Below are 25,127 nucleotides of genomic sequence, written 5' to 3'. Positions count from 1 at the left end.
CCCTGACCTAGGAACTCCAAAATTATTATCAGCTCAGTTTTGACCAACATTGAGTTACTGGGTGAAGTGAAGTGAATTATATTTATATAGCGCTTTTTCTCTAGTGACTCAAAGCGCTTTACATAGTGAAACCCAATATCTAAGTTACATTTAAAGCAGTGTGGGTGACACTGGGAGCAGGTCTTGCCCAAGGACACAACGGCAGTGACTAGGATGGCAGAAGCGGGAATCGAACCTGCAACCCTCAAGTTGCTGGCACGGCCCCTCTACCAACCGAGCTATGCCGCCCCATTTTCACTGCATTTTGTTATCCGTGGTAATTAAACAGATGTAATGTAGTGGATTTGTGGTTAGTGTCCTCCCTGAGACTGGGAGGTTGTGAGGGAAGCGGGAATCGAACCTGCAACCCTCAAGTTGCTGGCACGACCACTCTACCAACCGAGCTAAACCGTCCCGGTTTTGCGTCCGGACGGGAGCGGTCCCCATTTTGATTATTTTGGAGTAATCGTCCGAGTGACCGACAAGCGTCCAGTCCACTGTCTGGCCCGGTTGACATGGCAACCGTCTTCATGCGATTGACTTACGGCGTGAATGTTAATTCTACGCAAGGTCACGTCCGAGCGCCGCGCCTCCCTGACACCGGCTAATTACCCCAGCGCCATCTTTTTTTTTTATTAATTCTGACACTTTGAAAGGCTTTCTGTCAGACCATCCTTCATTTTTAATAGCATCGATTCTTTTCTTCGGTTTTTTTCCCCCCGTCCCCTTTCCCCTACACAGATCATATTATTGCTAAAAGACGCCGCCAGCGTTTTTTTTTTTTTTTGTTTTTTTTTTCCCGCCTCGCGGTTTACTTTGAGCTTTGTCCAAAGTGTCTCCGAGCTGGCAGGAATGTAACCACGCATCTTTCTGCTCTGCAATTATCAAACCAGAGAAGGGAGGGAGGTAATTGATCTGTGGCTTTTGCGAGATGGTAAACAAAAACCTGGCTGTCCCGCGTGTGCTCAGCAATTAGAAAAGGGCGAGAAGTTGCCGCGTCTGCGTGCGCTACGAACGCTGAAAAACAGGAATATATTTAGTTTCTATTTCCTGTGTGTTGATGAGGTTTGGTCGCATGACAGCACAAGTTATTGGCTCTAGACCGCATGTACAGTGGGGCAAAAAAGTATTTAGTCAGCCAGCGATTGTGCAAGTTCTCCCACTTAAAATGATGACAGAGGTCTGTCATTTTCATCATAGGTACACTTCAACTGTGAGAGACAGAATGTGAAAAAAAAATCAAGAACTTCACATTGTAGGAATTTTAAAGAATTTATTTGTAAGTTATGGTGGAAAATAAGTATTCGGTCAACCATTCAAAGCTCTCACTGATGGAAGGAGGTTTTGACTCAAAATCTCACGATATTCATTCCGTCCTTAACACGGATCAATCGTCCTGTCCCCTTAGCAGAAAAACAGCCCCAAAGCATGATGTTTACACCCCCATGCTTCACAGTAGGTGTGGTGTTCTTGGGATGCATCTCAGTATTCTTCTTCCTCCAAACACGACCAGTTGAGTTTATACCAAAAAGTTCTATTTTGGTTTCATCTGACCACATGACATTCTCCCAATCCTCTGCTGTATCATCCATGTATCCATTTTGGTATAAACTCAACTGGTCGTGTTTGGAGGAAGAAGAATACTGAGTTGCATCCCAAGAACACCACACCTACTGTGAAGCATGGGGGTGGAAACATCATGCTTTGGGGCTGTTTTTCTGCTAAGGTGACAGGACGATTGATCCGTGATAAGGAAATAATGAACATCGTGAGATTTTGAGTCTAAACGTCCTTCCATCAGTGAGAGCTTAAAGAATTTATTTGTAAATTATGGCGGAAAATAAGTATTTGGTCAACCATTCAAAGCTCTCACTGATGGAAGGAGGTTTTGACTCAAAATCTCACGATACATGGCCCCATTCATTCTTTCCTTAACACGGATCAATCGTCCTGTCCCCTTAGCAGAAAAACAGCCCCAAAGCATGATGTTTCCACCCCCATGCTTCACAGTAGGTATGGTGTTCTTGGGATGCAACTCAGTATTCTTTTTCCTCCAAACACGACCAGTTGAGTTTATACCAAAATGGATACATGGATGATAGAGCAGAGGATTGGGAGAATGTCATGTGGTCAGATGAAACCAAAATAGAACTTTTTGGTATAAACTCAACTTGTCGTGTTTGGAGGAAGAAGAATACTGAGTTGTATCCCAAGAACACCACACCTACTGTGAAGCATGGGGGTGGAAACATCATGCTTTGGGGCTGTTTTTCTGCTAAGGGGACAGGACGATTGATCCGTGTTAAGGAAAGAATGAATGGGGCCATGTATCGTGAGATTTGGAGCCAAAACCTCCTTTGAATGGTTGACCAAATACTTAATTTTGTCACGCTTTGATAAAAGGATTTGGACTCAGATGCAGATTTGGGACTTTAGACAGGCTTTTATTTTGACAATTTCCTTTTACCTCCCGAGTCAAGAAAAAACATTATGATCCCAAAAATAAACTACTCGGCGAAAAGGTTCCAGAAAAAGAAGGAACAACCGAAAATCACCCCGAACGGAGGAAAACACAAAAGTAAAGACGAACTATAAACAGTATTTAACAAAAAGCGCTCCAACAGGAGGACCAAAACAACATCCATGAAAATTTCTACACTAACTAATCTAATAAAGTATTTAACAAAAATAGTCACTCAAAAAGTTGAGGAATGAATGAAAAAACTTAACTGAAACTTACCACTGTGGCTGAATAACTAAATAAACAAAATCACTCCGCTGAGGAGGAAAAAAGGAAAACTCCAAATATTCAGGATCAAGGGACATAGGCACAAGGCAAGGCATGGACAAAGACATGGACGCTAGAGAGCACGAATAAACGAGACAATCCGGCACAGAACAAAGGAAGGAGTGAGCTTATAAACACATGAAGGTAATAGGGAACAGCTGGAAACAATCAGAGAACAGGGATGACGTCGGACTGATGACACAAAAGGAAGGGCGAGTGACCTGAAACGAGAGGAGAGTTACTTTTCAAATTAAAACCATAAGACAAAAAACCCAAAACAAGACATCCCTCAATTTTCCAGCATAATTGACAAATAAATTCTTTAAAATTCCTACAATGTGAATTCCTGGATTTTTTTTTTCACATTCTGTCTCTCACAGTTGAAGTGTACCTATGATGTAAATGACAGACCTCTGTCATCATTTGAAGTGGGAGAACTTGCACAATCGCTGGCTGACTAAATACTTTTTTGCCCCACTGTAACATGAATATTTTGGGTGATGATTGGATTATTTAATATTGAAAACGTTGCTTTAGTTTTTCCGCACAATTCAGTTCTTGGTACAAGTTACCAGTGAATAGTGAGGTTTGATTGCACAAAAAAAAAAAGGAAACTTTGACTTTTGAAGACGTGACCTAGAATACCGAGTTGCATCCCAAGAACACCATATCTACTGTGAAGCATGGGGGTGGAAACATCATGCTTTGGGGCTGTTTTTCTGCTAAGGGGACAGGACGATTGATCCGTGTTAAGGAAAGAATGAATGGGGCCATGTATCGTGAGATTTTGAGCCAAAACCTCCTTTGAATGGTTGACCAAATACTTATTTTCCACCATAATTTACAAATAAATTCTTCAAAATTCCTACAATGTGAATTCCTGGATTTTTTTCTTCACATTCTGTCTCTCACAGTTGAAGTGTACCTATGATGAAAATTACAGACCTCTGTCATCATTTTAAGTGGGAGAACTTGCACAATCGCTGGCTGACTAAATACTTTTTTGCCCCACTGTATGCAGTGATATGTGCTTGAGTGCTCTTTTAACAACGCAAAGGTGTTGGATTTCGACAGAGGTGTGGACTCGAGTCACGTGACTTGGACTCGAGGCATGAATTTGATGACTTTTAGACTCGACCTGACAAAATTTAAAGTGACTTGCAACTTCAATTAATCAATCTATCTATGTTTATATATATATAGCCCTAAATCACTAGTGTCTCAAAGGGCTGCACGACCCACAACGACATCCTCGGTAGAGCCCACATAAGGGCAAGGAAAAACTCACACCCAATGGGACATTGGTGACAGTGACAATGATGACAATGAGAAACCTTGGAGAGGACCGCATATGTGTGCATCCACCCCCAGGGGACCGAAAGCAATGGATGTCGAGCGGGTCTAACATGATATTGTGAAAGTCCAATCCATAGTGGATCTAACATAACAGTGAGAGTCCAGTCCAAAGAGGATCCAATATAGTAGCGAGAGTCCCGTTCATAGTGGAGCCAACAGGAAACCATCCCAAGCGGAGGCGGATCAGCAGCACAGAGATGTCCCCAGCCGATACACAGGCGAGCGGTCCATCCTGGGTCTCGACTCTGGACGGCCAGTACTTCATCCATGGCCACCGGACCTGTGCCCCCCCCCGCCCAACCCCTCCAAGAGGGAGAGGGGGGCAGAGGAGAGAAAGAAAAGAAAAGAAATGGCAGATCAACTGGTCTAAATAGGGGGTCTATTTAAATGCTAGAGTATACAAATGAGTTTTAAGATGGGACTTAAATTCTTCTACTGAGGTGGCATCTCGAACTGTTACCGGGAGGGCATTTCAGAGTACTGGAGCCCGAATGGAAAACGTTCTATAGCCCGCAGACTTTTTTTGGGCCCTAGGAATCACTAATAAGCCGGAGTACTTTGAAGGCAGATTTCTTGCCGGGACATATGGTACAATACAATCGGCAAGATAGGATGGAGCTAGACCGTCTAGTATTTTATACGTAAGTAGTAAAACCTTAAAGTCACATCTTAAGTGCACAGGAAGCCAGTGCAGGTGAGCCAGTATAGGTATATATGTATGTATATATGTATATAAAGGTATATACAGTATAGGTATATATATAGGTATATATGTATATAAAGCTATATACAGTATAGGCGTAATATGATCAAACTTGTTCTTGTCAAAAGTCTAGCTTGACTTAGACTTTAACACCAATGACTTGTAACTTCACTTGGACTTGAGCCATTTGACTTGACAAGACTTGCTACTTTCCCCAAAACCCAAGGATTAAAAAGTTATTCAGGAGCGCTCCGTATGTTTTATTTTGTACGTGACTTATAAGATGTCTATGGTTATAACATCATTGCAAACACGGCAATCTTTTGCGTCCACTACAGTTCGCTATCTTATTCATACTTTTTGTCGAGTTTTTTTGTTTTTTAAGCAGGGTTGCGTGAGGTACCTACACATAACGTTATGTTAGTGAATGTACCACACACAGTAACGTAACGTTAGACGGCGGTCAGCAGCACCGCATATTTTAGCCACCTGCAAAAAGACAAACAGTCAAATAAAGGTTACCGTATTTCCTTCAATTACCGCCGGGGCGCTAATTAATTTAAAACCTCTTCTCACTCCGGCGCTTACCAACAACCTGCGGTAAAGGAAAGCATGCGCTAATTAATTTAAAACCTCTTCTCACTACGGCACTTACCAAAGTCATGTGGTAAATTTAGGCCTGCGTTCATAAATTTGAGTGTGATGTAAGGATACCGTCATGAAAAACTTATTTAATAAAAAAAATAAAAAAACATTATTATGGTCTTACCTTTACTTATAAATGAAGTCCATGCCAGCTCCTTCTGATCAAAAGCATCAATAACTTGTTTATAGAAGTCTTCCTTATCTTTCTTCAGTTTTAAAAGTCTCTCTGTCTTGTTGGAGAGCTTCCTTTATCACCTGCTGCTTCGATTGAAAGTCCAGTTTAGAAAACTGTTTTATTTTAGATATGTAATCCTCCATGTTAAAAGTGCAAGCGAGAGGAAAAAATAAACAATCGCTGCTTGTTGTCACTTCTTCTGCAGCCGAGTAATCGCAAGAAGGATCACTAGCGCCCTCTACCACCAGGAAGCAGGAGTCAATTAATGACTCATATTTGACACACACAGCTACGGTATATTAATAAAACATAGCTGCTTACTGTTCTTTTTAGCATATTCAATAGCTTGGACCTTAAATCCTACTTAATAGCTCTTAATTTTCTTCCCTTTATGCGATTTCAAATGATTGAAATCAGCCTCCTCCATTTTGAAAATGATGACGGGTGAAGTGTTACTCGTGACGTGACGAGTTTGACCCGGTGGAAATTCTAGACATGCGCTAATAAAAATAATATTTTGCGAAACGAGTTTGACCCGGCAGTAATTCTAGACAGGCGCGTACTATATACCCGGCGCCAATTCAAGGAAATACGGTATATATTAGTCTGTGGCCATTCAACAGCACTTCATTGTTTGGCTCTCCAACTCACTGAGTTGTTTCTGTCACCATATTGTTTTCGACCTGCCAACGTTCGATTCCTACCCTGATAGGCAGCGTCCCCGGGCGCCCATGGATGCCGAGATGGATTTATGAATAGCATTTAGGAAAATAAATTGATCTGTGATGGTTGTCCTTCAGGGAGACGTCATGTGACATTGGTTACTGTCAACATAGTCGGGCCTGTTTCTATTTTAGACGACCACCTTGTGTGTCCATCAGAGCACAAATGTGCTATTGTCTTGTTTTGTTTTTTCCGACGTATTTTGGGATATTTGGAAGAGAACGGCAGCCATGGCGTACAAATACCGAAGCTGTTTGCCACTGTTAAAGATGTCTTCATGCACCAATGTGTATTTATATGTATAGAAGTCAACCCTACGAGGCGCTTTGTGACAAAATAAGTCATTTACCAACTTTTACCACCAAACTCAAAAGCTGTCTGCAGGTATACATTGTGGGGTTCTGCAATTAGGAACATTGTTGTGTTGGATCTTGTCCACGCACAATTTTCATTCCATTTTAGTGTAAGTCGGAACTTATACCTAAATGTTACTAAAGTGAACACTAGAGATGGCCGATAATAGCTTTTTTGCCGACATCCAATATTGTTCAACTCTTAATTACCGATTTTGATATCAACCGATACCGAGATATATATATATATATATATATATATATATATACAGTCATGGGATTAACACATTATTATGCCTAATTTTGTTGTGATGCCTCGCTGGATGCATTAAAACAATGTAACAAGGTTTTCCAAAATAAATCAACTCCATCCATCCATCCATCCATCCATCCATCCATCTTCTTCCGCTTATCCGAGGTCGGGTCGCGGGGGCAACAGCCTAAGACTTCCCTCTCCCCAGCCACTTCGTCTAGCTCTTCCCGGGGGATCCCGAGGCGTTCCCAGGCCAGCCGGGAGACATAGTCTTCTCAACGTGTCCTGGGTCTTCCCCGTGGCCTCTTACCGGTTGGACGTGCCCTAAACACCTCCCTAGGGAGGCGTTCGGGTGGCATCCTGACCAGATGCCCGAACCACCTCATCTGGCTCCTCTCGATGTGGAGGAGCAGCTGCTTTACTTTGAGTTCCTCCCGGATGGCAGAGCTTCTCACCCTATCTCTAAGGGAGAGACCCAAACTCATTTGGGCCGCTTGTACCCGTGATCTTATCCTTTCGGTCATGACCCAAAGCTCATGACCATAGGTGAGGATGGGAACGTAGATCGACCGGTAAATTGAGAGCTTTGCCTTCCGGCTCAGCTCCTTCTTCACCACAACGGATCGGTACAACGTCCGCATTACTGAAGACGCCGCACCGATCCGCCTGTCGATCTCACGATCCACTCTTCCCCCACTTAAATCAACTCAAGTTATGGAAAAAAATGCCAACATGGCACTGCCATTGTGACAGTCTTAAGCCACCGTTCGGGTTCAATGGACCACCCAGGAAGGACATGCCGCTTGAGCAGGTTTGTGTCTTGTTTATTTTACAATAAGCTTTGTCTTCAGGTCGGATCGCTTTTCAGCTGCTCCTCTCCACTGCTCGCTCACGGTCCGCTTTTCAGCCGCCGTCGTCGTCGTCCTCGTCTGCTCTTTGCTTTCGCTTTTCGGGCTCTCCTCCTCCTTCTGCCCCGATCTCTCCTCCTTCTCCCCTTTTATGCAGCGTGAGGAGGAATGTTAATTGTGACCCGGTGCGCGATCCACGCACCTTCATTTGACTGCGGCGTCGCTCCCGGCACGCTCAGCCGCATTCTCCGCCTCTGCGCCGCCATCTTGGGCCGGGCTCCAGCGTGCCCTGCCCCGCTGCTCGTTCCCCGGCTCCGCTTCTCCACAGCCATGTTTATTATTGAAGTGCATTATTTTTTTTAACATGCCTCAAAACAGCAGCTTGGAATTTGGGACATGCTCTCCCTGAAAGAGCATGAGGAGGTCGAGGTGGGCGGGGTTGAGGGGCATGGGGTGTGTATATTGTAGCGTCCCGGAAGAGTTAGTGCTGCAAGGGGTTCTGGGGATTCGTTCTGTTGTATATTGTAGCGTCTCGGAAGAGTTAGTACTGCAAGGGGTTCTGGGGGTTCGTTCTGTTGTGTTACGGTGCGGATGTTCTCCAAAAATATGTTTGTCATTCTTGTTTGGTGTGGGTTCACAGTGTGGCGCATATTTGTAACAGTGTTAAAGTTGTTTATATGGCCACCCTCAGTGTGACCTGTGTGGCTGTCTACCAAGTATGCATTGCATTCACTTGTGGGTGTGAAAAGCCATGGATATTATGTGAGAGGGCCGGCACACAAAGGCAGTGCCTTTAAGGATTATTGGCGCATGAATTTTACTTTTTGTAACCGATACCGATAATTTTGAAACCGATACCGATAATTTACGCATTTATTGGCTGATAATATCGGCAGTCCGATATTATCGGACATCTCCAGTTAACACCTAAGTCACTTTTAAACTAACAGAACGCATGAAGGAATATAAAATAAAGTACCCTATTTTCCAGACCATAGGGCGCACTGCCAACAAATGGTCTATTTTCGATCTTTTTTCATATACAAGGCGTACCTGCTTATAAGGCCCATTAAAGTAGTCATTTGTATTTTTTCTATATTGAAAACTCTTCCTTGTGGTCTACATAACACGTAATGGTGGTTCTTTGGCCACAGACTACAAAGGCGGAAGCGCGCAAGTGTTCAGGATTTATGCAGATCCCAAACACAGATCAGCGGGTACCAAAAGGTAAGAAAAGTTGCTTTTGCATAATATTGCGAAACAAAACGCCAGATAATGTCTTACCTTATGGACACACCATAATAATACTTGCAAGTTGAAGCACAGTACAATCCATCAAGCGGTGTGGCTACATAGCTTACCAAAGTCGTACGAAATAAAATATGATAGACTTTTGAGCGCCGTGTGTAATGTTCTATATTTTCAATGGAACATATAGAATGGTGGTGTTGTTTCCTTGAGCCATATTGCAGTCTACACGTATCTCTTATGTTTGACTGCCATCTACTGGTCACACTTATCATTAACTCATGTACCAAAACAAATGGCTTTGAGGTCGGTAAGCACAGCCAGGATTATTCCGTACATTAGGCACACCGGGTTATAAGGCGCACTGTCAATATTTGAGAAAATGTAAGGATTTAGGGGGCCTTATAATCCGGAAAAATGCGGTAAGCTCTAAGCTCAGTTTGAGACCACAAAAAACATAAATAATTACATCATTTACGACACACACAAACTCGAAACAAAATCTTTGGCATGGGCCCAGGGTGCTGTTCTGTAGTCCATCATACCGCGGGGGCTGAAGTGGCAAAAGCACGGTAGAGGGGTGGTAGGGTTTATGTGTGCATATCAGTGTAGTAGAGTTCTACGGTATACTTTTACAAGTATAGTACCTCAATATTAATTAATCATATTCTATATTATTTCGCGTCTAAAAAGTACCACTTCGTCCCCCGCCCTTTTTAATGACTTTGCCTCGTCGGGACGTTGCTGTTTTTACGAGCAGAGGAGCATGTTCGGCAGCGCACAATCACAGAGTACTTACAAACAGACAGTGTGTAGACAGAAAATAGAGAACGGACGCATTTTTGCCTAAAAACTCACAACAGAGGTGAAGTTATAACACCGAAACACCCTCAGGATGATGTGTTTTAATTCATGGCTAGCTAGCTAGCGGCTAACATCCATCCGCAGTCTGCAGTGTTTTAGCTACTTCTATATCACCAATCCTCGTCTCCATGGAGACAAATAAATTAAGTTTCCTACAAGTATCATCCCTGCTAGCTCACCGGCGTCGCCATGTAAACAAATGCCATGGGTGGAGCTACACCTGACATCCACTGTGATGATACCGAGTACAAGAGCGTTTCTAGTCGATACTATGTTTTATTGTCAGAATAATTGTATTCAAGTTATCACAAAACTTTGTGTTTCAATGAGTTCCCGGCGAGCAGACAAAAGCTGTCTTTGATCTCACCGGTCAAAAGACTTGTAAAACTCCACTGTACACTTATTTTTAAGTTTGTATTATGTTTATAAACTCAGGAAATACATCCCTGGATACATGAGGACTTAAAGTATGATCCTGTAACTACTTTGTATCGGATCGATACCCAAATTTGTGGTATCATCCAAAATTAATGTAAAGTATCAAACAACAGAAGAATAAGTGATTATTACATTTGAACAGAAGTGTAGATAAAACATGTTAATAGAGAAAGTAAGCAGATAATAACTGTATATGAACAAGTAGATTAATAATTACTTTACTACCACTTGTCCTATATAATAATAAAATAGAAAATGCCACAATATGTTACTGCACACGTCAGCAGATTAATTAAGAGCCTTTGTTTACTTAATACTAAAAGAAAAGTTGTTTTATATGTTCACTATTTTATTTAAGGACACAATTGCAATAATAAACATATGATTAATGTACAATAATTTTGTTTGCTAAAGTAAAGACGATTAAATGTTTTGTAATCCCCTTTATGTAGAAAAATATCGAAAAGTATCAAAATACATTTTGGTACCGGTACCAAAATATTGGTATCGGGACAACCCTACAATGTAGTAGGTCTGTGGGCGCCTGTTACCAACCCACACACTAGTCTTGCGGAAATAAGCAGGGGCGTCCATGAGTCTTATGTCCTTTATTTCACCCCATATTTGTTCCCACTACCGCACCTTAAATTGGAGTCTTTAATCTCGTTATATGCAAATATAATGACAATAAAGTCCATTCTATTCATTCTACTCCTTCGCATTTATACCCTCGGACAAGGAATGGCTACCAAACATATTTTTTGTAATCCCATTTATGTTGAAAAATATCGAAAAGTATCAAAATACATTTTGGTACCGGTACCAAAATATTGGTATCGGGACAACCCTACAATGTAGTAGGTCTGTGGGCGCCTGTTACGAAGCCACACACTAGTCTTGCGGAAATAAGCAGGGGCGTCCATGAGTCTTATGTCCTTTATTTCACCCCATATTTGTTCCCACTACCGCACCTTAAGTTGGAGTCTTTAATCTCGTTATATGCAAATATAATGACAATAAAGTCCATTCTATTCATTCTACTCCTTCGCATTTATACCCTCGGACAAGGAATGGCTACCAAACATATTTTTTGTAACCCCCTTTATGTAGAAAAATATCGAAAAGTATCAAAATACATTTTGGTACCGGTACCAAAATATTGGTATCGGGACAGCCCTACAATGTAGTAGGTCTGTGGGCGCCTGTTAGGAAGCCACGCTGTTGTAACACTAGTCTTGCGGAAATAAGCAGGGGCGTCCGTGATAACATTGCTTGGATGACAACATATGTTGTTCCAAAACCTGTATGTACCTTTCAGCATTAATGGTGCCTTCACAGATGTGTACACCCCCATACCAGATGAATTGATTAACGTGGACCCCGACTTAAACAAGTTGAAAAACTTATTGGGGTGTTACCATTTAGTGGTCAATTGTACGGAATATGTACTGTACTGTGCAATCTACTAATACAAGTATCAATCAATTTTCAACTTTGCCCCTATAACAATCCGAATGGTTATTTTCCTTTTTGTTCCACAGGAACAGTTTCCAAATATAATTTGAAATGTGGACTCGTCAGACCATAGAACACTTTTCCACTTTTGCATCAGTCCATCTTAGATGAGCTTGGGCCCAACAAAGCCAGCAGCGTTTCTGGATGTTGTTGATAAATGGGTTTGGCTTTGCATAGTAGAGTTTTAACTTGCACCTACAGATGTAGCGACCAACTGTAGTTACTGACAGTGGTTTTATGAAGTGTTCCTGAGCCCATGTGGTGATATCCTTTACACACTGATGTCGCTTTTTCATGCAGTACCGCCTGAGGGATCAAATGTCCGTAATATCATCGCTTATGTGCAGTGATTTCTCCAGATTCTCTGAACCTTTTGATGATTTTACGGACCGTCGATGGTAAAATCCCTAAATTCCTTGCAATAGCTCGTTGAGAAATGTTGTTCTAAAACTGTTGGTTAATTTGATTACAAAGTGGTGACCCTCACCCCATCCTTGTTTGTGAATTATTTAGCATTTCATGGAAGCTGCTTTTATACCCAATCATGGCACCCACCTGTTCCCAATTAGCCTGCACACCTGTGGGATGTTCCAAATAAGTGTTTGAGGAGCATTCCTCAACGTTATCAGTATTTTTTGCCACATTTCTCAACTTCTTTGTCACGTGTTGCTGGCATCAAATTCTAAAGTTAATGATAATTTGCAAAAAAAGAAATGTTTGAGTTTGAACATCAAATATGTTGAATTTGTAGCATATTCAACTGAATATGGGTTGATAATAATTTGCAAATCATTGTATTCTGTTTATATTTACATCGAACACAATTTCCCAACTCATATGAAAACGGGGTTTGTAGGTAAGGGTTTTTTTTTGGTTGGCAAACACATTCTGATGGTCCATGTTGTCTCCAAAATTGATCACAACTTCGTCTTGCAGAGCGGAAAACAGACACCGAAGAAAAAAACATGACATTCTTCTGCCAACAATGTTTGTCTTTGTTTTTCTGCATATCAATAATTTATGGGCACAAACACCTAACGCAAAAAAAAAAAAAAAAAATGCTGTTATTTTCGTCCAGCGTCTTCCAGTTAAATTGCCTCCAGCTTACTTGTGAGCATATGTTGTTTTGGAGCTTATAAAAAAAAAAAAAAATAAATAAATCCTTTCTTGGGCGTCTTGTGACTTTTGACACCTGCGGCCCTCAGGGACGGCCCCCGGCTAATGTACCGTATTTCCTCGAATTGCCGCCGGGGCGCTAATTAATTTAAAACCTCTTCTCACTCCGACGTTTACCAAAGGCATGCGGTAAAGGCAAGCATGCGCTAATTATTTTAAAACTGGACTGGACTCTCACGGTTGTGTTGGATCCATTATGGATTGAACTTTCACAGTATCTTGTTAGACCCGCTCGACATCCTTTGCTTTCGGTCCCCTTGGGGGGGGTTGCCCACATATGCAGTCGTCTCCAAGGTTTCTCATAGTCATTATTGTCATTGTCACCGACCTCCCACTGGGGTGAGTTGTCCTTGCCCTCATGTGGGCTCTACCAAGGGGCGGTATAGCTCGGTTGGTAGAGTGGCCGTGCCAGCAACTTGAGGGTTGCAGGTTCGATGCCCGCTTCCGCCATCCTAGACACTGCCGTTGTGTCCTTGGGCAAGACACTTTACCCACCTGCTCCCAGTGCCACCCACACTGCTTTAAATGTAAAAATTAGATATCGGGTTTCACTATGTAAAGCGCTTTGAGTCACTAGAGAAAAAGCGCTACATAAATATAATTCACTTCACTTCGTGGTGGTTTGTGTTGTGGTTTGTGCAGCCCTTTGAGACACTAGTGATTTAGGGCTATATGAATAAACATTGATTGATTGATTGATTGATTGAAAACCTCTTCTCACTCCGGCGCCTACCAAAGGCATGCGGTAAATTTAGGCCTGCGCTTACAAATTTGAGTGTGATGTAAGGATACCATCATGAAAAGCACATTTAATTAAAAAAAACTTTATTCAATCAATGTTTATTTATATAGCCCCAAATCACAAATGTCTCAAAGGACTGCACAAATCATTACGACTACAACATCCTCGGAAGAACCCACAAAAGGGCAAGGAAAACTCACACCCAGTGGGCAGGGAGAATTCACATCCAGTGGGACGCCAGTGACAATGCTGACTATGAGAAACCTTGGAGAGGACCTCAGATGTGGGCACCCCCCACCCCCTCTAGGGGACCGAAAGCAATGGATGTCGAGCGGGTCTAACATGATACTGTGAAAGTTCAATCCATAGTGGCTCCAACACAGCCGCGAGAGTTCAGTTCAAAGCGGATCCAAGACAGCAGCGAGAGTCCCGTCCACAGGAAACCATCTCAAGCGGAGGCGGATCAGCAGCGTAGAGATGTCCCCAACCGATACAGGCGAGCGGTCCATCCTGGGTCTCGACTCTGGACAGCCAGTACTTCATCCATGGTCATCGAACCGGACCCCCTCCACAAGGGAGGGGGGGACATAGGAGAAAGAAAAGAAGCGGCAGATCAACTGGTTTAAAAGGAGGTCTATTTAAAGGCTAGAGTATACAGATGAGTTTTAAGGTGAGACTTAAATGCTTCTACGGAGGTGGCATCTCCAACTGTTACCGGGAGGGCATTCCAGAGTATTATGGTCTTACCTTTACTTATAAATGAAGTCCATGCCAACTCCTTCTGATCAAAAGCATCGATAACTTGTTTATAGAAGTGAAGTGAATTATATTTATATAGCGCCTTTCTCTAGTGACTCAAAGCGCTTTACATAGTGAAACCCAATATTTGAGTTACATTTAAACCAGTGTGGGTGGCTGACTAGATGCTTTTTTGCCCCACTGTATTAAGAGTAGTGTTTTTCAACCACAGTGCCGCGGCGCACTCGTTTGATATTGTCTGGTGTGACTTGGGAGATTATGTAATTTCGCCTAATTGGGGCAGCACGGTGGTACAGGGGTTAGTGCATGTGCCTCACAATACGAAGGTCCTGAGTAGTCCTGAGTTCAATCCCGGGCTCGGGATCTTTTTGTGTGGAGTTTCCATGTTCTCCCCGTGACTGCGTGGGTTCCCTCCGGGATGGCCCTGCGATGAGGTGGCGACTTGTCCAGGTGTATATGTATGGGGGGTTGCCCACATATGCGGTCCTCTCCAAGGTTTCTCATAGTCATCATTGTCACTGTCACCGACGACCCACTGGGTGTGAGTTTTTCCTTGCCCTTATGTGGGCTCTACCAAGGATGTCGTTGTGGTTTGTGCAGCCCTTTGAGACACTTGTGATTTAGGGCTATATAAATACACATTGATTGATTGATTGATTGTGGGTGGCACTGGGAGCAGGTGGGTAAAGTGTCTTGCCCAAGGACACAACGGCAGTGACTAAGATGGCGGAAGCGGGAATCGAACCTGCAACCCTCAAGTTGCTGGCACGGCCGCTCTACCAACCGAGTCTTCCTTATCTTTTTTCAGTTTTAAAAGTCTCTCTGTCTCGATGGAGATCTTCCTTTATTACCTCCTGCTTCGATTGAAAGTCCAGTTTAGAAAACGGTTTTATTTTAGATATGTAATCCTCCATGTTAAAAGTGCAAGCGAGAGGGGAAAAAAAAAAAAGATCGCTGCTTGTTGTCACTTCTCCTGCAGCCGAGTAGTCGCAAGAAGGATCACTAGCGCCCTCTACCACCAGGAGGCGGGAGTCATTTAATGACTCATATTTGACACACGCAGCTACGGTATATTAATAAAACATAGCTGCTTACTGTTCTTTTTAGCATATTCAATAGCTTGGACCTTAAATCCTACTGAATAGCTCTTAAACTTCTTTCCTTTATGCGATTTCAAATGATTGGGCTTCACGGTGGCAGAGGGGTTAGTGCGTCTGCCTCACAATACAAAGTTCCTGCAGTCCTGGGTTCAAATCCAGGCTCGGGATCTTTCTGTGTGGAGTTTGCATGTTCTCCCCGTGAATGCGTGGGTTCCCTCCGGGTACTCCGGCTTCCTCCCACTTCCAAAGACATGCACCTGGGGATAGGTTGATTGGCAACACTAAATTGGCCCTAGTGTGTGAATGTGAGTGTGAATGTTGTCTGTCTATCTGTGTTGGCCCTGCGATGAGGTGGCGACTTGTCCAGGGTGTACTCTGCCTTCCGCCCGATTGTAGCTGAGATAGGCGCCAGTGCCCCCCGCGACCCCAAAAGGGAATAACCGGTAGAAAATGGATGGATGATATCAGCCTCCTCCATTTTGAAAATGATGACGGGTGAAGTGTCACTCGTGACGTGACGAGTTTGACCCGGTGGAAATTCTAGGCATATGCTAATTATTTGGCGAAAGGAGTTTGAACCGGGCGGAAATTCTAGACATGCGCTAATAAAAATAATATTTTGCGAAACGAGTTTAACGCGGCGTTAATCCTGAGCCGGCGGTGATGCTAAGCAGGCGCTAATTATTTAGCGAAACTAGTGTAATTTAGTACTTCTAGGCAGGCGCATACTATATACCTGGCGGCAATTCAAGGAAATACGGTATGCCCGTTTGACTTTTTGTTCCTCTGCCTTCTGTTTTAACAGAAGTGACTTAACGTGTTCACCTATTGCACGTTATTTGTACCCTTCACTTTATCACCACCGGCGATGATATCACCGGTGTGACCGTTTACACTCAGAACGACTTCCCTTTTTCCTCAAGATGGTTCGAAATTCAATTATGCTAACTACGGCCGAGGCTGAAACACTCAGCCACTCCGCCTCCCTTGTACTTTATTTATTTGAGCTGAGCGCCGCTGAGGGTAATTGTTCCTAAAAGCGTGTAGTTTAGAGTCCTTTACAAAGAGGGAGGCATTTGAGCACTTAAGTTGGATCCCGGCGCACTTAAAAATGTCGACTGGTCAAAAGCTGGGGGGACTCTTAAGAGGTGACGAGTGGCGGAAATGTACTTCAGACCCTTTCCCCCGAGCGTAGCCTTCTTTTGTGCTGCTAAGTGCTTTTAATAGCACAATAACATTCAGATGCACGTCGTTAGAGACTTCCTGTGAACTGTTTTTTATGCAAAAAACTAAAAAAAAGAATAAATATGTCACTCTGTTCACTATCACGACACTCTGTGACAAACTGTGTTGGAGTTTTATTTTGAGACATTGTAAGGACACAACTGCAATGTTCGGATTATTAATTTTAATATAGTTGCATTTCATTCACCCCCAAAAAAAGGTATTACTAATGGAAATACTCTTTATTAATGTCAGATTCAAACACTGATGACATCTATTAAACAAGACAAGAAGCAAGGAATGAAACAGAGACAGAATTCAATTTAGCTCAATTAAGGAGAAACGGTTAGTGCGTCTGCCTCACAATACGAAGTTCCTGCAATCCTGGGTTCAAATCCAGGCTCGGGATCTTTCTGTGTGGAGTTTGCATGTTCTCCCCGTGAATGCGTGGGTTTCCTCCCACTTCCAAAGACATGCACCTGGGGATAAGTTGATTGGCAACACTAAATTGGCCCTAGTGTGTGAATGTTGTCTATCTGTGTTGGCCCTGCGATGGGATGGCGACTTGTCCAGGGTGTACCCCGCCTTCCGCCCGATTGTAGCTGAGATAGGCGCCAGCGCCCCCCCGCGACCCCAAGAGGGAATAAGCGGTACAAATTGGATGGATGGATGGCGTTGACAATGTTCCCTTGTACGGTGTCGTCCTACACTCTGACCAAAGATTGTACGCCTCTTGTTTTATTTGGACTTTCCCTGATTACATGGCAACAGCTGTTTCTAAGGGAAGGGGGTCGTAAACAGCCATCGCCTTTGGTTACAAAACAGTTTAAAGAAAAGAGGCCCTGCTTCCTCTCCGCTATGTAGATCTCGGGTCAAGACAAAACCTTCCTGTGGATTAAATCTAAATTAAATCTAAATGGGTTGTACGTGTATAGCGCTTTTCTACCTTCAAGGTACTCAAAGCGCTTTGACACTACTTCCACATTTACCCATTCACACACTGATGGAGGGAGCTGCCATGCAAGGCGCTAACCAGCACCCATCAGGAGCAAGGGTGAAGTGTCTTGCTCAGGACACAACGGACGTGACAAGGGTGGTACTAGGTGGGGATTACAATAGAAGAAAGAAATCGACACCTTCATGTCACTTCCCATCTTGCGTAGTGGAGTTTTACAAGTCTTTTGACCGGTAAGATCAAAGACAGCTTTTGTCTTCTTGCCGGGAACTCATTGAACCACAAAGTTTTGTGATAACTTAAATACAATTATTCTAACAATAAATACAATTAATTCCTAGGGAAAGTAATTATTGCTTTACTTCAATAACAAAAAATCAAACATATGACTTATGCAGTTGAGACGTTTCATGAGAGCAGAGTGACATGTTATGTCAGCGATAGCTTGTTGGCAGTGACGGCAACTCGAATATTTTCACTGCATTTTGTTATCTGTGGTAATTAAAGTGATGTAATGTGGTGGCCTTGTGGCTAGTGTCCGCCCTGAGACTGGGAGGTCGTGAGTTCAAACCTCGGCCGAGTCAAACCAAAGACATAAAAAAATGGGACCCATTGCATCCCTGCTTGGCACTCAGCATCAAGGGTTAGAATTGGGGGTTAAATCACCAAATGATTCCCGAGCGTGGTTTACGCTGCTGCTTACTGCTCCCCTCACCTTCCAGGGGGTGAATATGGGGATGGGTCAAATGCAGAGGACAAATTTCACCTTAACCAGTGCGTGTGAAAATCAATGGAACTTTAACTTTAACTTAACTTGTCCAGAGGTTTGTAAGCTCGATTTGTTGTTCATTATTCCCTCATAGTAGTAGTGTGTATGTTTGTGTGTACTCACACAATGAGCTTCAAGCTCACCTGTGAAGTGAAAACCATTTCAGGTGACTACCTCTTAAAGCCCATGGAGAGAATGCCCAGAGTGTGCGAAGCAGTATTCAGAGCAATGGGTGGCTATTTTGAAGAAACTAGATTTTTATATTTATTTTTTCAGTTTTTTCACATTTTTTTGGTAAGTACACGACCCCAAAAAGGGAATAAGCGGTAGAAATGGATGGATGGATAACTCCACATGTGTTCATTCATTGTTTTGATGCCTTCAGTGACAATTTACAATGTAAATATTAGGGCTGCGAATCTTTGGGTGTCCCACGATTCGATTCAATATCGATTATTGGGGTCACGATTCGATTCAATATCGATTATTGGGGTCACGATTCGATTCAATATCGATTTTTTTTCGAGTCAATGCGATTCTTGATTCAAAAACGATATTTTTCCCATTCTGTATTCATTCAATACATATATTTCAGCAGGATCTACCCCAGTCTGCTGACATGCTTGCAGAGTAGTAGATTTAAAAAAAAAAAGCTTTTATAATTGTAAAGGACAATGTTTTATCAACTGATTGCAATAATGTACATTTGTTTTAACTATTAAACGAACCAAAAATATGACTTATTTTATCTTTGTGAAAACATTGGACACATTGTGTTGTCAAGCTTATGAGATGCAATGCAAGTGACACTATTGTTCTTTTTTTATTATTTTTTATAAATGTCTAATGATAATGTCAATGAGGGATTTTTAATCACTGCTATGCTGAAATTATAAGTAATATTGATACTGTTGTTGATAATATTCATTTTTGTTTCACTACTTTTGGTTTGTTCTGTGTCGTGTTTGTGTCTCCTCTCAATTGCTCTGTTTATTGCAGTTCTGAGTGTTACTGGGTCAGGTTCGGTTTTGGAATTGGATTGCATTGTTATGGTATTGCTGTGTAGTGGTTTGTTGGATTGATAAAAAATAAAAATAAAAATAAAAATCCACCCCAAAAATTGATTTTTAAAAACATAGAATTGATTCTGAATCGCGCAACGTGAGAATCGCAATTCGTATTCGAAGCGATTTTTTTCCCACACCCCTAGTAGATAGTCATGAAAATAATGAAAATGTATTGAATGAGGAAATGTGTCCAAACTTTGGTTCTGTACTATATATATATATATATATATATATATATATATACAGTCTTGGGTTCAAATTCAGGCTCGGGATCTTTCTGTGTGGAGTTTGCATGTTCTCCCCGTGAATGCGTGGGTTCCCTCCGGGTACTCCTGCTTCCTCCCACTTCCAAAGACATGCACCTGGGGATAGGTTGATTGGCAACACTAAATTGGCCCTAGTGTGTGAATGTGAGTGTGAATGTTGTCTGTCTATCTGTGTTGGCCCTGCGATGAGATGGCGACTTGTCCAGGGTGTACCCCGCCTTCCGCCCGATTGTAGCTGAGATAGGCGCCAGCGCCCCCCGCGACCCCAAAAGGGAATAAGCGGTAGAGAATGGATGGATGGATGGATGGATATATATATATATATATATATATATATATATATGCATACATATATATATACATATATGTATGTATGTATATATGCATACATATATATATACATATATGTATGTATGTATATATGCATACATATATATATACATATATGTATGTATGTATATATGCATACATATATATACACATACATATATGTATATATATTGTATATATGTACATATATATGTATGTATATATATATATATATATATACACATGTATGTATGTATGTATGTATATATATATGTATAGATATATGTAATTATATATATATATATACAGTATATATATATATATATATATATATATATATATATATATATATATATATATATATTATGAGCGCGATGATGTCACGTTATCGATGGGAAATTGCAGTTCTAGACAAGGAGAGTAACAAGTGGTAAAATGGATTAGAAAGGACAGATGTAAGAAATAATAACAATAGAAAATATATATACATATATATGTATTTATGCATTGAAAATAATAATTTTAAGGAATAATATATATATATACATATATATATGTATATGTATGTGTGTGCGTGTGCGTGCGTGTAACGCAGGTGTCAAATACCAACGTTTGTGGAGACTATTAGGCTCTTGCCTTCCTGTTTACTCTTTGTGCGCTTCCTAGTCACGTGACCGCCACAGTCCAATCAGCTGTAGTTATATACCGGTTGCAGGAAGTGACTGCTATGCTGTTGCTCTATTTACTCTTTGGGCACTCCTCCCTTGTCACGTGACCGCCGCGGTCCAATTAGTGGTGCGTTTATGCCGGTAGCAGGAAGTAGCCGGGAGACAGGACGTGGAGGGAAGATCGATAGTATTTCTGCTCCAGGTAGTTTTTAAATCTCAGTTTCACCTGAAATATTGTGCTGACGGTTTTTTAAACTACATGCCTATTTTGTAACTTTATAGAGACAACTTCCAGCGCTGGATTCTCTGTCATTAAGCTGTAGAAGTTGACTTGGTGAGTCCATATTTCTGACAATAGCACCTTTAGCATTAATCTTTCTTCATTGCAACATTCTTTGTGGCATATTCTCAATCCTCCATATAAAAGGTTTATGACTTCAATGAATGACTAATGATAACAATTGTGTATTGCAGTGGTCCCCAACCACCGGGCCGCAGAATAATTTTGTATTCATTTTTATTAAAAATTCAACCTTTTTTTTTTCATTTTTCATTTTTTTTCTTTTTTTTATAAAATCAACATAAAAAACACAATATACACTTACAATTAGTGCACCAACCACAAAAACCTCCCTTTTTCATGACGAAGAAAAAAAGAGAAATAGGATTCAGCCCCTCCACCCCCCCCCCCCCCCCTCCGAATATTTTTTAATTCATTTTTATTTTAAAAAAAATCATTTTTTTCATTTTTCTTTTTCTTTTTTTTATTAAAACAACATAAAAAACACAATATACACTTACAATTAGTGCACCAACCACAAAAACCTCCCTTTTTCATGACAAAGAAAAAAAGAGAAATAGGATTCAGCCCCTCCACCCGGAATTTTTTTTTATTCATTTTTATTTAAAAAAAAAAAAAATCATTTTTTTCATTTTTCTTTTTTTTTTTTATAAAATCAACATAAAAAACACAATATACACTTACAATTAGTGCACCAACCACTAAAACCTCCCTTTTTCATGACAAAGAAAAAAAGAAAAATAGGATTCAGCCCCCCCCCCCAACCCGGAATTTTTTTTAATTCATTTCTATAAAAAAAAAAAAAATCCTTTTTTTCATTTTTCTTTTTTTTTTTTATAAAATCAACATAAAAAACACAATATACACTTACAATTAGTGCACCAACCACAAAAACCTCCCTTTTTCATGACAAAGAAAAAAAGAGAAATAGGATTCAGCCCCCCCCACCCCCCGAATATTTTTTAATTCATTTTTATTTAAAAAAAAAAAAAATCCTTTTTTTCCATTTTTCTTTTTTTTTTATAAAATCAACATAAAAAACACAATATACACTTACAATTAGTGCACCAACCACAAAAACCTCCCTTTTTCATGACAAAGAAAAAAAGAAAAATAGGATTCAGCACCTCCGTGCCACCCCCCGGAATTTTTTTTTATTCATTTTTATCAAAAAAAAAAAAAAAAACATTTTTTTCATTTTTCTCTTTCTTTTTTTTATAAAATCAACATAAAATACACAATATACACTTACAATTAGTGCACCAACCACAAAAAACTCCCTTTTTCATGACAAAGAAAAAAGAAAAATAGGATTCAGCCCCTCCACCCGGAATTTTTTTTTATTAATTTTTATTTGAAAAAAAAAAAAAAAAAAATCATTTTTTTAATTTTTCTTTTTTTTTTTTATAAAATCAACATAAAAAACACAATATATACTTACAATTAGTGCACCAACCACAAAAACCTCCCTTTTTCATGACAAAGAAAAAAAGAGAAATAGGATTCAGCCCCTCCAATCCACCCCCCCGGAATTTTTTTTATTCATTTTTATAAAAAAAAAAAAAAAAATCATTTTTTTTTTTTTTTTTTTTTTTATAAAATCAACATAAAAAACACAATATACACTTACAATTAGTGCACCAACCACAAAAACCTCCCTTTTTCATGACAAAGAAAAAAAGAGAAATAGGATTCAGCCCCTCCAATCCACCCCCCCCGGAATTTTTTTATTCATTTTTATAAAAAAAAAAAAAAAATTCTTTTTTTTTTTTTTTTTTTTTTTTTATAAAATCAACATAAAAAACACAATATACACTTATAATTAGTGCACCAACCACAAAAACCTCCCTTTTTCATGACAAAGAAAAAAAGAGAAATAGGATTCAGCCCCTCCAATCCACCCCCCCGGAATTTTTTTTATTCATTTTTATAAAAAAAAAAAAAAAAAATCATTTTTTTCATTTTTCTTTTTTTTTTTTATAAAATCAACATAAAAAACACAATATATACTTACAATTAGTGCACCAACCACAAAAACCTCCCTTTTTCATGACAAAGAAAAAAAGAGAAATAGGATTCAGCCCCTCCAATCCACCCCCCCGGAATTTTTTTTATTCATTTTTATAAAAAAAAAAAAAAAAATCATTTTTTTCATTTTTCTTTTTTTTTTTTATAAAATCAACATAAAAAACACAATATACACTTACAATTAGTGCACCAACCACTAAAACCTCCCTTTTTCATGACAAAGAAAAAAAGAAAAATAGGATTCAGCCCCCCCCCCCAACCCGGAATTTTTTTTAATTCATTTCTATAAAAAAAAAAAAAATCCTTTTTTTCATTTTTCTTTTTTTTTTTTATAAAATCAACATAAAAAACACAATATACACTTACAATTAGTGCACCAACCACAAAAACCTCCCTTTTTCATGACAAAGAAAAAAAGAGAAATAGGATTCAGCCCCCCCCACCCCCCGAATATTTTTTAATTCATTTTTATTTAAAAAAAAAAAAAATCCTTTTTTTCCATTTTTCTTTTTTTTTTTATAAAATCAACATAAAAAACACAATATACACTTACAATTAGTGCACCAACCACAAAAACCTCCCTTTTTCATGACAAAGAAAAAAAGAAAAATAGGATTCAGCACCTCCGTGCCACCCCCCGGAATTTTTTTTTATTCATTTTTATCAAAAAAAAAAAAAAAAAACATTTTTTTCATTTTTCTCTTTCTTTTTTTTATAAAATCAACATAAAATACACAATATACACTTACAATTAGTGCACCAACCACAAAAAACTCCCTTTTTCATGACAAAGAAAAAAAGAAAAATAGGATTCAGCCCCTCCACCCGGAATTTTTTTTTATTAATTTTTATTTGAAAAAAAAAAAAAAAAAAAATCATTTTTTTAATTTTTCTTTTTTTTTTTTATAAAATCAACATAAAAAACACAATATACACTTACAATTAGTGCACCAACCACAAAAACCTCCCTTTTTCATGACAAAGAAAAAAAGAGAAATAGGATTCAGCCCCTCCAATCCACCCCCCCGGAATTTTTTTTATTCATTTTTATAAAAAAAAAAAAAAAAATCATTTTTTTTTTTTTTTTTTTTTTTATAAAATCAACATAAAAAACACAATATACACTTACAATTAGTGCACCAACCACAAAAACCTCCCTTTTTCATGACAAAGAAAAAAAGAGAAATAGGATTCAGCCCCTCCAATCCACCCCCCCCGGAATTTTTTTATTCATTTTTATAAAAAAAAAAAAAAAATTCTTTTTTTTTTTTTTTTTTTTTTTTTTATAAAATCAACATAAAAAACACAATATACACTTATAATTAGTGCACCAACCACAAAAACCTCCCTTTTTCATGACAAAGAAAAAAAGAGAAATAGGATTCAGCCCCTCCAATCCACCCCCCCGGAATTTTTTTTATTCATTTTTATAAAAAAAAAAAAAAAAAATCATTTTTTTCATTTTTCTTTTTTTTTTTTATAAAATCAACATAAAAAACACAATATATACTTACAATTAGTGCACCAACCACAAAAACCTCCCTTTTTCATGACAAAGAAAAAAAGAGAAATAGGATTCAGCCCCTCCAATCCACCCCCCCGGAATTTTTTTTATTCATTTTTATAAAAAAAAAAAAAAAATTCATTTTTTTTTTTTTTTTTTTTTTTTATAAAATCAACATAAAAAACACAATATACACTTACAATTAGTGCACCAACCACAAAAACCTCCCTTTTTCATGACAAAGAAAAAAAGAGAAATAGGATTCAGCACCTCCGTGCCACCCCCCGGAATTTTTTTTTATTCATTTTTAT

General features: G+C 39.7%; 1 long non-coding RNA gene across 4 annotated transcripts in view; it reads left to right on the top strand.

The window, feature by feature from the left end:
• Positions 1–25,127, top strand: part of LOC133561226 (uncharacterized) — a 381,703-nt gene that overhangs the window by 187,234 nt on the left and 169,342 nt on the right. For 3 of the 4 annotated variants that reach the window (XR_009808613.1, XR_009808612.1, XR_009808614.1), the window contains exon 2: positions 9,038–9,110. This is a non-coding gene — a long non-coding RNA (uncharacterized LOC133561226). Of the gene's footprint in view, positions 1–9,037; positions 9,111–21,114; positions 21,186–21,265; positions 21,318–25,127 lie in introns of those variants that run through there. The other variant, XR_009808611.1, reaches the window with a different exon arrangement.

This window comes from Nerophis ophidion, linkage group LG10 (genome assembly GCF_033978795.1).
Source record: "Nerophis ophidion isolate RoL-2023_Sa linkage group LG10, RoL_Noph_v1.0, whole genome shotgun sequence".
NCBI lineage: Eukaryota > Metazoa > Chordata > Actinopteri > Syngnathiformes > Syngnathidae > Nerophis > Nerophis ophidion.
This window is presented reverse-complemented; position numbering and strand designations above follow the sequence as displayed.